Raw genomic sequence first — 13,196 nt, 5'->3', positions numbered from 1 at the left:
TAATGATGATGATCATGAAGCTTCGGATCAAGTTACTACTGAACTTCGTAGGTCCACAAGGACACGTTCCGCACCAGAGTGGTACGGCAACCCTGTCCTGGAAATCATGTTGTTAGACAACGGTGAACCTTCGAACTATGAAGAAGCGATGGCAGGCCCGAATTCCGACAAATGGCTAGAAGCCATGAAATCCGAGATAGGATCCATGTATGAAAACGAAGTATGGACTTTGACTGACTTTCCCGATGATCGGCGAGCCATAGAAAACAAATGGATCTTTAAGAAGAAGACAGACGCGGATGGTAATGTGACCATCTATAAGGCTCGACTTGTCGCTAAGGGTTATCGACAAGTTCAAGGGGTTGACTACGATGAGACTTTCTCACCCGTAGCGAAGCTGCAGTCCGCCCGAATCATGTTAGCAATTGCCGCATACTATGATTATGAGATATGGCAGATGGACGTCAAAACGGCATTCCTTAACGGCTTCCTTAAGGAAGAGTTGTATATGATGCAGCCGGAAGGTTTTGTCGATCCTGAGAATGCTAACAAGGTATGCAAGCTCCAGCGCTCAATCTATGGGCTGGTGCAAGCATCTCGGAGTTGGAACATTCGCTTTGATGAGATGATCAAAGCGTTTGGGTTTACACAGACTTATGGAGAAGCCTGTGTTTACAAGAAAGTGAGTGGGAGCTCTGTAGCATTTCTCATATTATATGTGGATGACATATTATTGATGGGAAATGATATAGAATTCTTGGAAAGTATAAAGGCCTATTTGAATAAGTGTTTTGAATGAAGGACCTTGGAGAAGCTGCTTATATATTAGGCATCAAGATCTATAGAGATAGATCGAGACGCCTCATTGGTCTTTCACATAGTACATACCTTGACAAGATATTGAAGAAGTTCAATATGGATCAGTCCAAGAAGGGGTTCTTGCCTGTATTGCAAGGTGTGCAATTGAGCACGGCTCAATGCCCGACCACGGCAGAAGATATAGAAAAGATGAGTGTCATCTCCTATGCCTGGGCCATAGGGTCTATTATGTATGCCATGCTGTGTACCAGACCTGATGTAAACCTTGCCGTAAGTTTGGTAGGAAGGTACCAAAGTAATCCCGGCATGGAACACTGGACAGCGGTCAAGAATATCCTGAAGTACCTGAAGAGGACTAAGGATATGTTTCTCGTTTATGGAGGTGACGAAGAGCTCGTCGTAAAGGGTTACGTCGACGCTAGCTTCGACACAGATCTGGATGACTCTAAGTCACAAACCGGATACGTGTATATTTTGAATGGAGGAGCAGTAAGCTGGTGCAGTTGCAAGCAAAGCGTCGTGGCGGGATCTACATGTGAAGCGGAGTACATGGCAGCCTCGGAGGCAGCACAGGAAGCAGTCTGGATAAAGGAGTTCATTACCGACCTAGGGGTGATTCCCAATGCGTCGGGCCCGATGACTCTCTTCTGTGACAACACTGGAGCTATTGCCCTTGCCAAGGAGCCCAGGTTTCACAGGAAGACCACGCATATCAAGCGTTGCTTCAACTCCATTCGTGAAAGAGTTCAAAATGGAGACATAGATATTTGTAAAGTACATACGGACCTGAATGTAGCAGATCCGTTGACTAAACCTCTCCCCAGAGCAAAACATGATCAACACCAGGACGCAATGGGTGTTCGATTCATCACAATGTAACTAGATTATTGACTCTAGTGCAAGTGGGAGACTGTTGGAAATATGCCCTAGAGGCAATAATAAATGGTTATTATTATATTTCATTGTTCATGGTAATTGTCTATTATTCATGCTATAACTGTGTTATCCGGAAATCGTAATACACGTGTGAATACATAGACCACAACGTGTCCCTAGTAAGCCTCTAGTTGACTAGCTCGTTGATCAACAGATAGTCATGGTTTCCTGACTATGGACATTGGATGTCATTGATAACGGGATCACATCATTAGGAGAATGATGTGATGGACAAGACCCAATCCTAAGCATAGCATAAAAGATCGTGTAGTTTCGTTTGCTAGAGCTTTCCCAATGTCAAGTATCTTTTCCTTAGACCATGAGATCGTGCAACTCCCGGATACCGTAGGAGTGCTTTGGGTGTGCCAAACGTCACAACGTAACTGGGTGACTATAAAGGTGCATTACGGGCATCTCCGAAAGTGTCTGTTGGGTTGGCACGGATCGAGACTGGGATTTGTCACTCCGTATGACGGAGAGGTATCTCTGGGCCCACTCGGTAATGCATCATCATAATGAGCTCAATGTGACTAAGGCGTTAGTTACGGGATCATGCATTACGGTACGAGTAAAGAGACTTGCCGGTAACGAGATTGAACAAGGTATTGGGATACCGACGATCGAATCTCGGGCAAGTAACATACCGATTGACAAAGGGAATTGTATACGGGATTGATTGAATCCTCGACATTGTGGTTCATCCGATGAGATCATCGTGGAACATGTGGGAGCCAACATGGGTATCCAGATCCCGCTGTTGGTTATTGACCGGAGAGGCGTCTTGGTCATGTCTGCATGTCTCCCGAACCCGTAGGGTCTACACACTTAAGGTCCGGTGACGCTAGGGTTGTAGAGATATGAGTATGCGGAAACCCGAAAGTTGTTCGGAGTCCCGGATGAGATCCCGGACATCACGAGGAGTTCCGGAATGGTTCGGAGGTGAAGAATTATATATAGGAAGTCAAGTTTCGGCCACCGGGAAAGTTTCGGGGGTCACCGGTATTGTACCGGGACCACCGGAAGGGTCCCGGGGGTCCACCGGGTGGGGCCACCTATCCCGGAGGGCCCCGTGGGCTGAAGTGGGAAGGGAAACAGCCCCTAGTGGGCTGGGGCGCCCCCCATGGGCCTCCCCCCTGCGCCTAGGGTTGGAAACCCTAGGGTGGGGGGGCGCCCCACTTGCCTTGGGGGGCAAGTCTCCCCCCTTGGCCGCCGCCCCCTCCCTTGATGGGATCTTGGCCGGCGCCCCCCCTCCCAGGGGGCCTATATGAAGGGGGGGAGGGAGGGCAGTAGTACAACAGCCTTGGGCGCCTCCCTCCTCCCCTGCAACACCTCTCTCTCTCGCAGAAGCTCGGCGAAGCCCTGCCGACATCCCGCTACATCCACCACCACGCCGTCGTGATGCTGGATCTCCATCAACCTCTCCTTCCCCCTTGCTGGATCAAGAAGGAGGAGACGTCGCTGCACCGTACGTGTGTTGAACGCGGAGGTGCCGTCCGTTCGGCACTCGGTCATCGGTGATTTGGATCACGGCGAGTACGACTCCATCAACCACGTTCATTGGAACGCTTCCGCTCGCGATCTACAAGGGTATGTAGATGCACTCCTTTCCCCTCGTTGCTAGTATATCCATAGATGGATCTTGGTGAGCGTAGGAAAATTTTAAAATTCTGCTACGATCCCCAACAGGTGATGCATAGCAACGAGAGGGGAGAGTGTGTCCACGTACCCTCGTAGACCGAAAGCGAAAGCGTTAGCACAACGCGGTTGATGTAGTCGTACGTCTTCATGATCCGACCGATCCAAGTACCGAACGTACGGCACCTCCGAGTTCAGCACACGTTCAGCCTCAATGACGTCCCTCGAACTCCGATCCAGCCGAGCTTTGAGGGAGAGTTCCGTCAGCACGACGGCGTGGTGATGGTGATGATGATGCTACCGACGCAGGGCTTCGCCTAAGCACCGCTACGATATTATCGAGGTGGAATATGGTGGAGGGGGGCACCGCACACGGCTAAGAGATCAAGAGATCAATTGTTGTGTCTCCAAGGGGTGCCCCCCTCCCCGTATATAAAGGAGTGGAGGAGGGGGAGGGGGCCGGCCACCCTAGGTGCGCCCCATGAGGAGTCCTACTCCCACCGGGAGTAGGACTCCCCCCTTCCAAGTGGGAGTAGGAGAGGAGATGGAAGGAGAGAGAGGGGGAAAGGAAAGGGGGCGCCGCCCCCCTCCTTGTCCAATTCGGACTGGGGGGGAGGGGACGCGCGGCTGCCCTTGGCCGCCCCTCCTCTTCTCCACTAGGGCCCAATAGGCCCATTAGTCTCCCGGGGGGTTCCGGTAACCCCCCGATACTCCGGTATGTGTCCGAAACTACCCGAAACCATTCCGGTGTCCGAACATAGTCGTCCAATATATCGATCTTTATGTCTCAACCATTTCGAGACTCCTCGTCATGTCCGTGATCATATCCAGGACTCCGAACTACCTTCGGTACATCAAAACACAAAACTCATAATACCGATTGTCATCTAACTTTAAGCGTGCGGACCCTACGGGTTCGAGAACTATGTAGACATGACCGAGACACGTCTCCGGTCAATAACCAATAGCGGAACCTGGATGCTCATATTGGCTCCTACATATTCTACGAAGATCTTTATCGGTCAAACCGCATAACAACATACGTTGTTCCCTTTGTCATCGGTATGTTACTTGCCCGAGATTCGATCGTCGGTATCTCAATACCTAGTTCAATCTCGTTACCGGCAAGTCTCTTTACTCGTTCCGTAATACATCATCTTGCAGCTAACTCATTAGTAACAATGCTTGCAAGGCTTATAGTGATGTGTATTACCGAGAGGGCCCGGAGATACCTCTCCGACAATCGGAGTGACAAATCCTAATCTCAAAATATGCCAACCCAACAAGTACCTTCGGAGACACCTATAGAGCACCTTTATAATCACCCAGTTATGTTGTGACGTTTGGTAGCACACAAAGTGTTCCTCCGATAAACGGGAGTTGCATGATCTCATAGTCATAGGAACATGTATAAGTCATGAAGAAAGCAATAACAACATACTAAACGATCAAATGCTAAGCTAACGGAATGGGTCAAGTCAATCACATCATTCTCCTAATGATGTGATCCTGTAAATCAAATGACAATTCATGTCTATGGTCAGGAAACATAACCATCCTTGATTAACGAGCTAGTCAAGTAGAGTCATACTAGTGACACTCTGTTTGTCTATGTATTCACACATGTATCATGTTTCTGGTTAATACAATTCTAGCATGAATAATAAACATTTATCATGATATAAGGAAATAAATAATAACTTTATTATTGCCTCTAGGGCATATTTCCTTCAGTCTCCCACTTGCACTAGAGTCAATAATCTAGATTACACAGTAATGATTCTAACACCCATGGAGCCTTGGTGTTGATCATGTTTTGCTCGTGGAAGAGGCTTAGTCAACGGGTCTGCAACATTCAGATCCGTATGTATCTTGCAAATCTCTATGTCTCCCACCTGGACTTGGTCCCGGATGGAATTGAAGCGTCTTTTGATGTGCTTGGTCCTCTTGTGAAATCTGGATTCCTTTGTCAAGGCAATTGCACCAGTATTGTCACAGAAGATTTTCATTGGACCCGATGCACTAGGTATGACACCTAGATCGGATATGAACTCCTTCATCCAGACTCCTTCATTTGCTGCTTCTGAAGCAGCTATGTACTCCGCTTCACACGTAGATCCCGCCACGACGCTTTGTTTAGAACTGCACCAACTGACAGCTCCACCGTTCAATATAAACACGTATCTGGTTTGCGATTTAGAATCGTCCGGATCAGTGTCAAAGCTTGCATCAACGTAACCATTTACGATGAGCTCTTTGTCACCTCCATAAACGAGAAACATATCCTTAGTCCTTTTCAGGTATTTCAGGATGTTCTTGACCGCTGTCCAGTGATCCACTCCTGGATTACTTTGGTACCTCCCTGCTAAACTAATAGCAAGGCACACATCAGGTCTGGTACACAACATTGCATACATGATATAGCCTATGGATGAAGCATAGGGAACATCTTTCATTTTCTCTCTATCTTCTGCAGTGGTCGGGCATTTAGTCTTACTCAACTTCACACCTTGTAACACAGGCAAGAACCCTTTCTTTGCTTGACCCATTTTGAACTTCTTCAAAACTTTGTCAAGGTATGTGCTTTGTGAAAGTCCAATTAAGCGTCTTGATCTATCTCTATAGATCTCGATGCCCAATATGTAAGCAGCTTCACCGAGGTCCTTCATTGAAAAACTCTTATACAAGTATCCTTTTATTGTATCCAGAAATTCTATATCATTTCCAATTAACAATATGTCATACACATATAAGATTAGAAATGCTACAGAGCTCCCACTCACTTTCTTGTAAATACAGGCTTCTCCAAAAGTCTGTATAAAACCATATGCTTTGATCACACTATCAAAGAGTTTATTCCAACTCCGAGAGGCTTGCACCAGTCCATAAATGGATCGCTGGTGCTTGCACACTTTGTTAGCTCCATTTGGATCGACAAAACCCTCAGGTTGCATCATATACAACTCTTCTTCCAGAAATCCATTCAGGAATGCAGTCTTTACATCCATTTGCCGAATTTCATAATCATAAAATGCGGCAATTGCTAACATGATTCAGACGGACTTAAGCATCGCTACAGGTGAGAAGGTCTCATCGTAGTCAATCCCTTGAACTTGTCGAAAACCTTTCGCAACAAGTCGAGCTTTATAGACAGTAACATTACCGTCAGCGTCTGTCTTCTTCTTAAAGATCCATTTATTCTCAATTGCTTGTCGATCATCGGGCAAGTCAACCAAAGTCCACACTTTGTTCTCATACATGGATCCCATCTCAGATTTCATGGCCTCAAGCCATTTTGCGGAATCTGGGCTCACCATCGCTTCTTCATAGTTCGTAGGTTCGGTAGTAACTTGATCTGAAGCTTCATGATCATAATCATTAGCTTCCTGACTAATTGGTGTAGGAGTCACAGGAACCAGTTTCTGTGATGAACTACTTTCCAATAAGGGAGCAGGTACAGTTACCTAATCAAGTTCTACTTTCCTCCCACTCACTTCTTTCGAGAGATACTCCTTCTCTAGAAAGGATCCATTCTTGTCAACGAATGTCTTGCCTTCGGATCTGTGATAGAAGGTGTACCCAACAGTTTCCTTTGGGTATCCTATGAAGACACATTTCTCCGATTTGGATTCGAGCTTATCAGGTTGAAGCTTTTTCACATAAGCATCGCAGCCCCAAACTTTAAGAAACGACAACTTTGGTTTCTTGCCAAACCACAGTTCATAAGGTGTCATCTCAACGGATTTTGATGGTGCCCTATTTAATGTGAATGCAGCTGTCTCTAGAGCATAACCCAAAAATGATAGCGGTAAATCAGTAAGAGACATCATAGATCGCACCATATCTAGTAAAGTACGATTACGACGTTCGGACACACCATTACGCTGTGATGTTCCAGGTGGCGTGAGTTGCGAAACTATTCCGCATTGTTTCAAATGTAGACCAAACTCGTAACTCAAATATTCTCCTCCATGATCAGATCGTAGAAACTTTATTTTCTTATTACGATGATTTTCAACTTCACTCTGAAATTTTTTGAACTTTTCAAATGTTTCAGTCTTATGTTTCATTAAGTAGATATACCCATATCTGCTTAAATCATCTGTGAAGGTGAGAAAATAACGATACCCGCCGCGAGCCTCAACATTCATTGGACCACATACATCAGTATGTATGATCTCCAACAAATCAGTTGCTCGCTCCATAGTTCCGGAGAACGGCGTTTTAGTCATCTTGCCCATGAGGCACGGTTCGCAAGTACTAAGTGATTCATAATCAAGTGATTCCAAAAGTCCATCAGTATGGAGTTTCTTCATGCGCTTTACACCAATATGACCCAAACGGCAGTGCCACAAATAAGTTGCGCTATCATTATCAACTCTGCATCTTTTGGCTTTAACATTATGAATATGTGTATCACTACTTTTGAGATTCAACAAGAATAGACCACTCTTCAAGGGTGCATGACCATAAAAGATATTACTCATATAAATAGAAAAACCATTATTCTCAGATTTAAATGAATAACCGTCTCGCATCAAACAAGATCCAGATATAATGTTCATGCTCAACGCTGGCACCAAATAACAATTATTCAGGTCTAAAACTAATCCCGAAGGTAGATGTAGAGGTAGTGTGCCGACGGCGATCACATCGACTTTGGAGCCATTTCCCACGCGCATCGTCACGTCCTTAGCCAGCGTTCGCTTAATCTGTAGTCTCTGTTTCGAGTTGCAACAGAACCAGTATCAAATACCCAGGTGCTACTGCGAGCTCTGGTAAGGTATACATCAATAACATGTATATCACATATACCTTTGTTCACCTTGCCATCCATCTTATCCGCCAAATACTTGGGGCAGTTCCGCTTCCAGTGACCAGTCTGCTTGCAGTAGAAGCACTCAGTCTCAGGCTTAGGTCCAGACTTGAGTTTCTTCTCTTGAGCAGCAACTTGTTTGCTGTTCTTCTTGAAGTTCCCCTTCTTCTTCCCTTTACCCTTTTTCTTGAAACTGATGGTCTTATTGACCATCAACACTTGATGCTCCTTCTTGATTTCTACCTCCGCAGCCTTTAGCATTGCGAAGAGCTCGGGAATTGTCTTATCCATCCCTTGCATATTATAGTTCATCACGAAGCTCTTGTAGCTTGGTGGCAGTGATTGAAGAATTCTATCAATGACACTATCATCCGGAAGATTAACTCCCAGTTGAATCAAGTGATTGTTATACCCAGACATTTTGAGTATATGTTCAATGACAGAACTATTCTACTCCATCTTACAGCTGTAGAACTTATTGGAGACTTCATATCTCTCAATCCGGGCATTTGCTTGAAATATTAACTTCAACTCCTGGAACATCTCATATGCTCCATGACGTTCTAAACGTCGTTGAAGTCCCGGTTCTAAGCCGTAAAGCATGGCACACTGAACTATTGAGTAGTCATCAACTTTGCTCTGCCAGACATTCTTAACGTCGTCAGTTGCATCTGCAGCAGGCCTGGCACCCAGCGGTGCTTCCAGGACGTAATTCTTCTGTCCAGCAATGAGGATAATCCTCAAGTTACGGACCCAGTCCGTGTAATTGCTACCATCATCTTTCAACTTTGCTTTCTCAAGGAACGCATTAAAATTTAACGGAACAACAGCACGGGCCATCTATCTACAATCAACATAGACAAGCAAAATACTATCAGGTACTAAGTTCATGATAAATTTAAGTTCAATTAATCATATTACTTAAGAACTCCCACTTAGATAGACATCCCTCTAGTCATCTAAGCGATTACGTGATCCAAATCAACTAAACCATGTCCGATCATCACGTGAGATGGAGTAGTTTTCAATGGTGAACATCACTATGTTGATCATATCTACTATATGATTCACGCTCGACCTTTCGGTCTCAGTGTTCCGAGGCCATATCTGCATATGCTAGGCTCGTCAAGTTTAACCTGAGTATTCTGCATGTGCAAAACTGGCTTGCACCCGTTGTAGATGAACGTAGAGCTTATCACACCCGATCATCACGTGGTGTCTCGGCACGACGAACTTTGGCAACGGTGCATACTCAGGGAGAACACTTTTATCTTGAAATTTAGTGAGAGATCATCTTATAATGCTATCGTCAATCAAAGCAAAATAAGATGCATAAAGGATAAACATCACATGCAATTAATATAAGTGAATAATATGGCCATCATCATCTTGTGCTTGTGATCTCCATCTCCGAAGCACCGTCATGATCACCATCGTCACCGGTGTGACACCTTGATCTCCATTGTAGCATCGTTGTCGTCTCGTCAATTATTGCTTCTACGACCATCGCTACCGCTTAGTGATAAAGTAAAGCATTACAAGGCGATTGCATTGCATACAATAAAGCGACAACCATATGGCTCCTGCCAGTTGCCGATAACTCGGTTACAAAACATGATCATCTCATACAATTAAATATAGCATCATGCCTTGACCATATCACATCACAACATGCCCTGCAAAAACAAGTTAGACGTCCTCTACTTTGTTGTTGCAAGTTTTACGTGGCTGCTACGGGCTGAGCAAGAACCGTTCTTACCTACGCACCAAAACCACAACGATAGTTCGTCAAGTTAGTGCTGTTTTAACCTTCTCAAGGACCGGGCGTAGCCACACTCGGTTCAACTAAAGTTGGAGAAACTGACACCCGCCAGCCACCTGTGTGCAAAGCACGTCGGTAGAACCAGTCTCGCGTAAGCGTACGCGTAATGTCGGTCCGGGCCGCTTCATCCAACAATACCGCCGAACCAAAGTATGACATGCTGGTAAGTAGTATGACTTGTATCGCCCACAACTCACTTGTGTTCTACTCGTGCATATAACATCTACGCATAAAACCTGGCTTGGATGCCACTGATGGGGAACGTAGTAATTTCAAAAAAATTCCTACGCACACACAGGATCATGGTGATGCATAGCAACGAGAGGGGAGAGTGTGTCCACGTACCCTCGTAGACCGAAAGCGGAAGCGTTAGCACAACGCGGTTGATGTAGTCGTACGTCTTCATGATCCGACCGATCCAAGTACCGAACGTACGGCACCTCCGAGTTCAACCCACGTTCAGCTCGATGACGTCCCTCGAACTCCGATCCAGCCGAGCTTTGAGGGAGAGTTCCGTCAGCACGACGGCGTGGTGACAGTGATGATGATGCTACCGACGCAGGGCTTCGCCTAAGCACCGCTACGATATTATCGAGGTGGAATATGGTGGAGGGGGCACCGCACACGGCTAAGAGATCAAGAGATCAATTGTTGTGTCTCCAAGGGGTGCCCCCCTCCCCGTATATAAAGGAGTGGAGGAGGGGGAGGGGGCCGGCCACCCTAGGCGCGCCCCATGAGGAGTCCTACTCCCACCGGGAGTAGGACTCCCCCCTTCCAAGTGGGAGTAGGAGAGGAGAGGGAAGGAGAGAGGGGGGAAAGGAAAGGGGGGCGCCGCCCCCCTCCTTGTCCAATTCGGACTGGGGGGGAGGGGCGCGCGGCTGCCCTTGGCCGCCCCTCCTCTTCTCCACTAGGGCCCAATAGGCCCATTAGTCTCCCCGGGGGGTTCCGGTAACCCCCCGGTACCCCGATATGTGTCCGAAACTACCCAAAACCATTCCGGTGTCCGAACATAGTCGTCCAATATATCGATCTTTATATCTCGACCATTTTGAGACTCCTCGTCATGTCCGTGATCATATCCGGGACTTCGAACTACCTTCGGTACATGAAAACACAAAACTCATAATACCGATCGTCATCTAACTTTAAGCGTGCGGACCCTACGGGTTCGAGAACTATGTAGACATGACCGAGACACGTCTCCGGTCAATAACCAATAGCGGAACCTGGATGCTCATATTGGCTCCTACATATTCTATGAAGATCTTTATCGGTCAAACTGCATAACAATATACGTTGTTCCCTTTGTCATCGGTATGTTACTTGCCCGAGATTCGATCGTCGGTGTCTCAATACCTAGTTCAATCTCGTTACCGGAAGTCTCTTTACTCGTTCTGTAATACATCATCTCGCAACTAACTCATTAGTCACAATGCTTGCAAGGCTTATAGTGATGTGTATTACCGAGAGGGCCCGGAGATACCTCTCCGACAATCAGAGTGACAAATCCTAATCTCAAAATACGCCAACCCAACAAGTACCTTCGGAGACACCTATAGAGCACCTTTATAATCACCCATTTACGTTGTGACGTTTGGTAGCACACAAAGTGTTCCTCCGGTAAACGGGAGTTGCATAATCTCATAGTCATAGGAACATGTATAAGTCATGAAGAAAGCAATAGCAACATACTAAACGATCTAGTGCTAAGCTAACGGAATGGGTCAAGTCAATCACATCATTCTCCTAATGATGTGATCCCGTTAATCAAATGACAACTCATGTCTATGGTCAGGAAACATAACCATCTTTGATTAACGAGCTAGTCAAGTAGAGGCATACTAGTGACACTCTGTTTGTCTATGTATGCACACATGTATCATGTTTCCGGTTAATACAATTCTAGCATGAATAATAAATATTTATCATGATATAAGGAAATAAATAATAACTTTATTGTTGCCTCTAGGTTTGCGGGAAAAAACAGGTCTGGATCGCGTTGCGACCGATACAGGCCTGCGTTGGATAGTTCCGCGGTCCGGACGTATGCTGGCGGTTTGCGGGTCGCCGTTGGAGATGCCCTAATACGTGTTTGATTTATATCATCAGGATCAGGAACCACCAGTCAAGAAGTAAAAAACAAACAAGCCTGAAGAATCCTCTGAGCTTGACACCAACGCCCGTCACTTGTCTCTAGCGCCACCACAACACCCATCAAAGAAAAAAGATGACGGATCACCTGCACACCCGAGCTCGACGTGGGTCCATCACTGATATGCAACTTTGCAGATCTACAAGGTTGCTCGCCAATAGAGACGTAACCATTGCCGTTGAACGAAACAGACCGGGGCAACATCCCGGACACACCATCAAACTCCAGATCTGCGCATGACTAAGACGTCGGAGGCAGAAACCATACCTGTCTACCACAAACCACGAACCCTGCACACTATCCACCATCTTTCAGATACCGTTGATGCAGACCACAATCTGCATCCGCTCCTGGACTACCTCCCAAGATCCGCGTTGGCGCTAGAGCAAATGCCATCACAACGGCGGAACCCGAGGACACAGGTCCACAACAAGGTTGCCGCCGCGGCATCAACATCCTTGTTTAAACAGACTTGTTTTCAAATCCAACCCCAACACGGATCGCCTTGTCGGGAAGGATCCGAAGATTTTTTATTTGGCGCCGCTATTACCATCGCCGAAGCCAAGACCATGAACAACCGATATCCTAAGAGCATCTCCAGCCGTCCCCCCAAGGAGGCATTTTTTCGCCGCTTGGGGGGCTGCCGGCGAGAACTTTGGCCTGGGGTGGAATTTTTCCCACTCGTTGCGGCCCCAGAGCTAGCTGGAGTAGCAGCAACAGCAGCAGCTCACCACCGCAAATTCACTGCTGCCGACGCACCCCCGTCCACCGCCGCCGACGCAGGAGCAGCAGCTTGCCAGTCGCCACAGCAAATCCACCGGCGCCGACGCACCCCCGTCCACCGCCGCCGACGCAGGAACAACAACTGTAGCAGCCCGCGGAGCAGAGGATCCGCCATGGGCGTGGGCGGGCGGCCGGGAGAGCCGGTGCCGGGGCCGCCCGTGGCCTCCGCGCTCGGGGCCGCCCGTGGCCGGCACACCCGGTGTCGGGACCGCCCGTGGCCGGCACGCCCGTGG

Source organism: Triticum aestivum, chromosome 6D, assembly GCF_018294505.1.
Source record: "Triticum aestivum cultivar Chinese Spring chromosome 6D, IWGSC CS RefSeq v2.1, whole genome shotgun sequence".
Taxonomy (NCBI): Eukaryota; Viridiplantae; Streptophyta; class Magnoliopsida; order Poales; family Poaceae; genus Triticum; species Triticum aestivum.
This window is presented reverse-complemented; position numbering follows the sequence as displayed.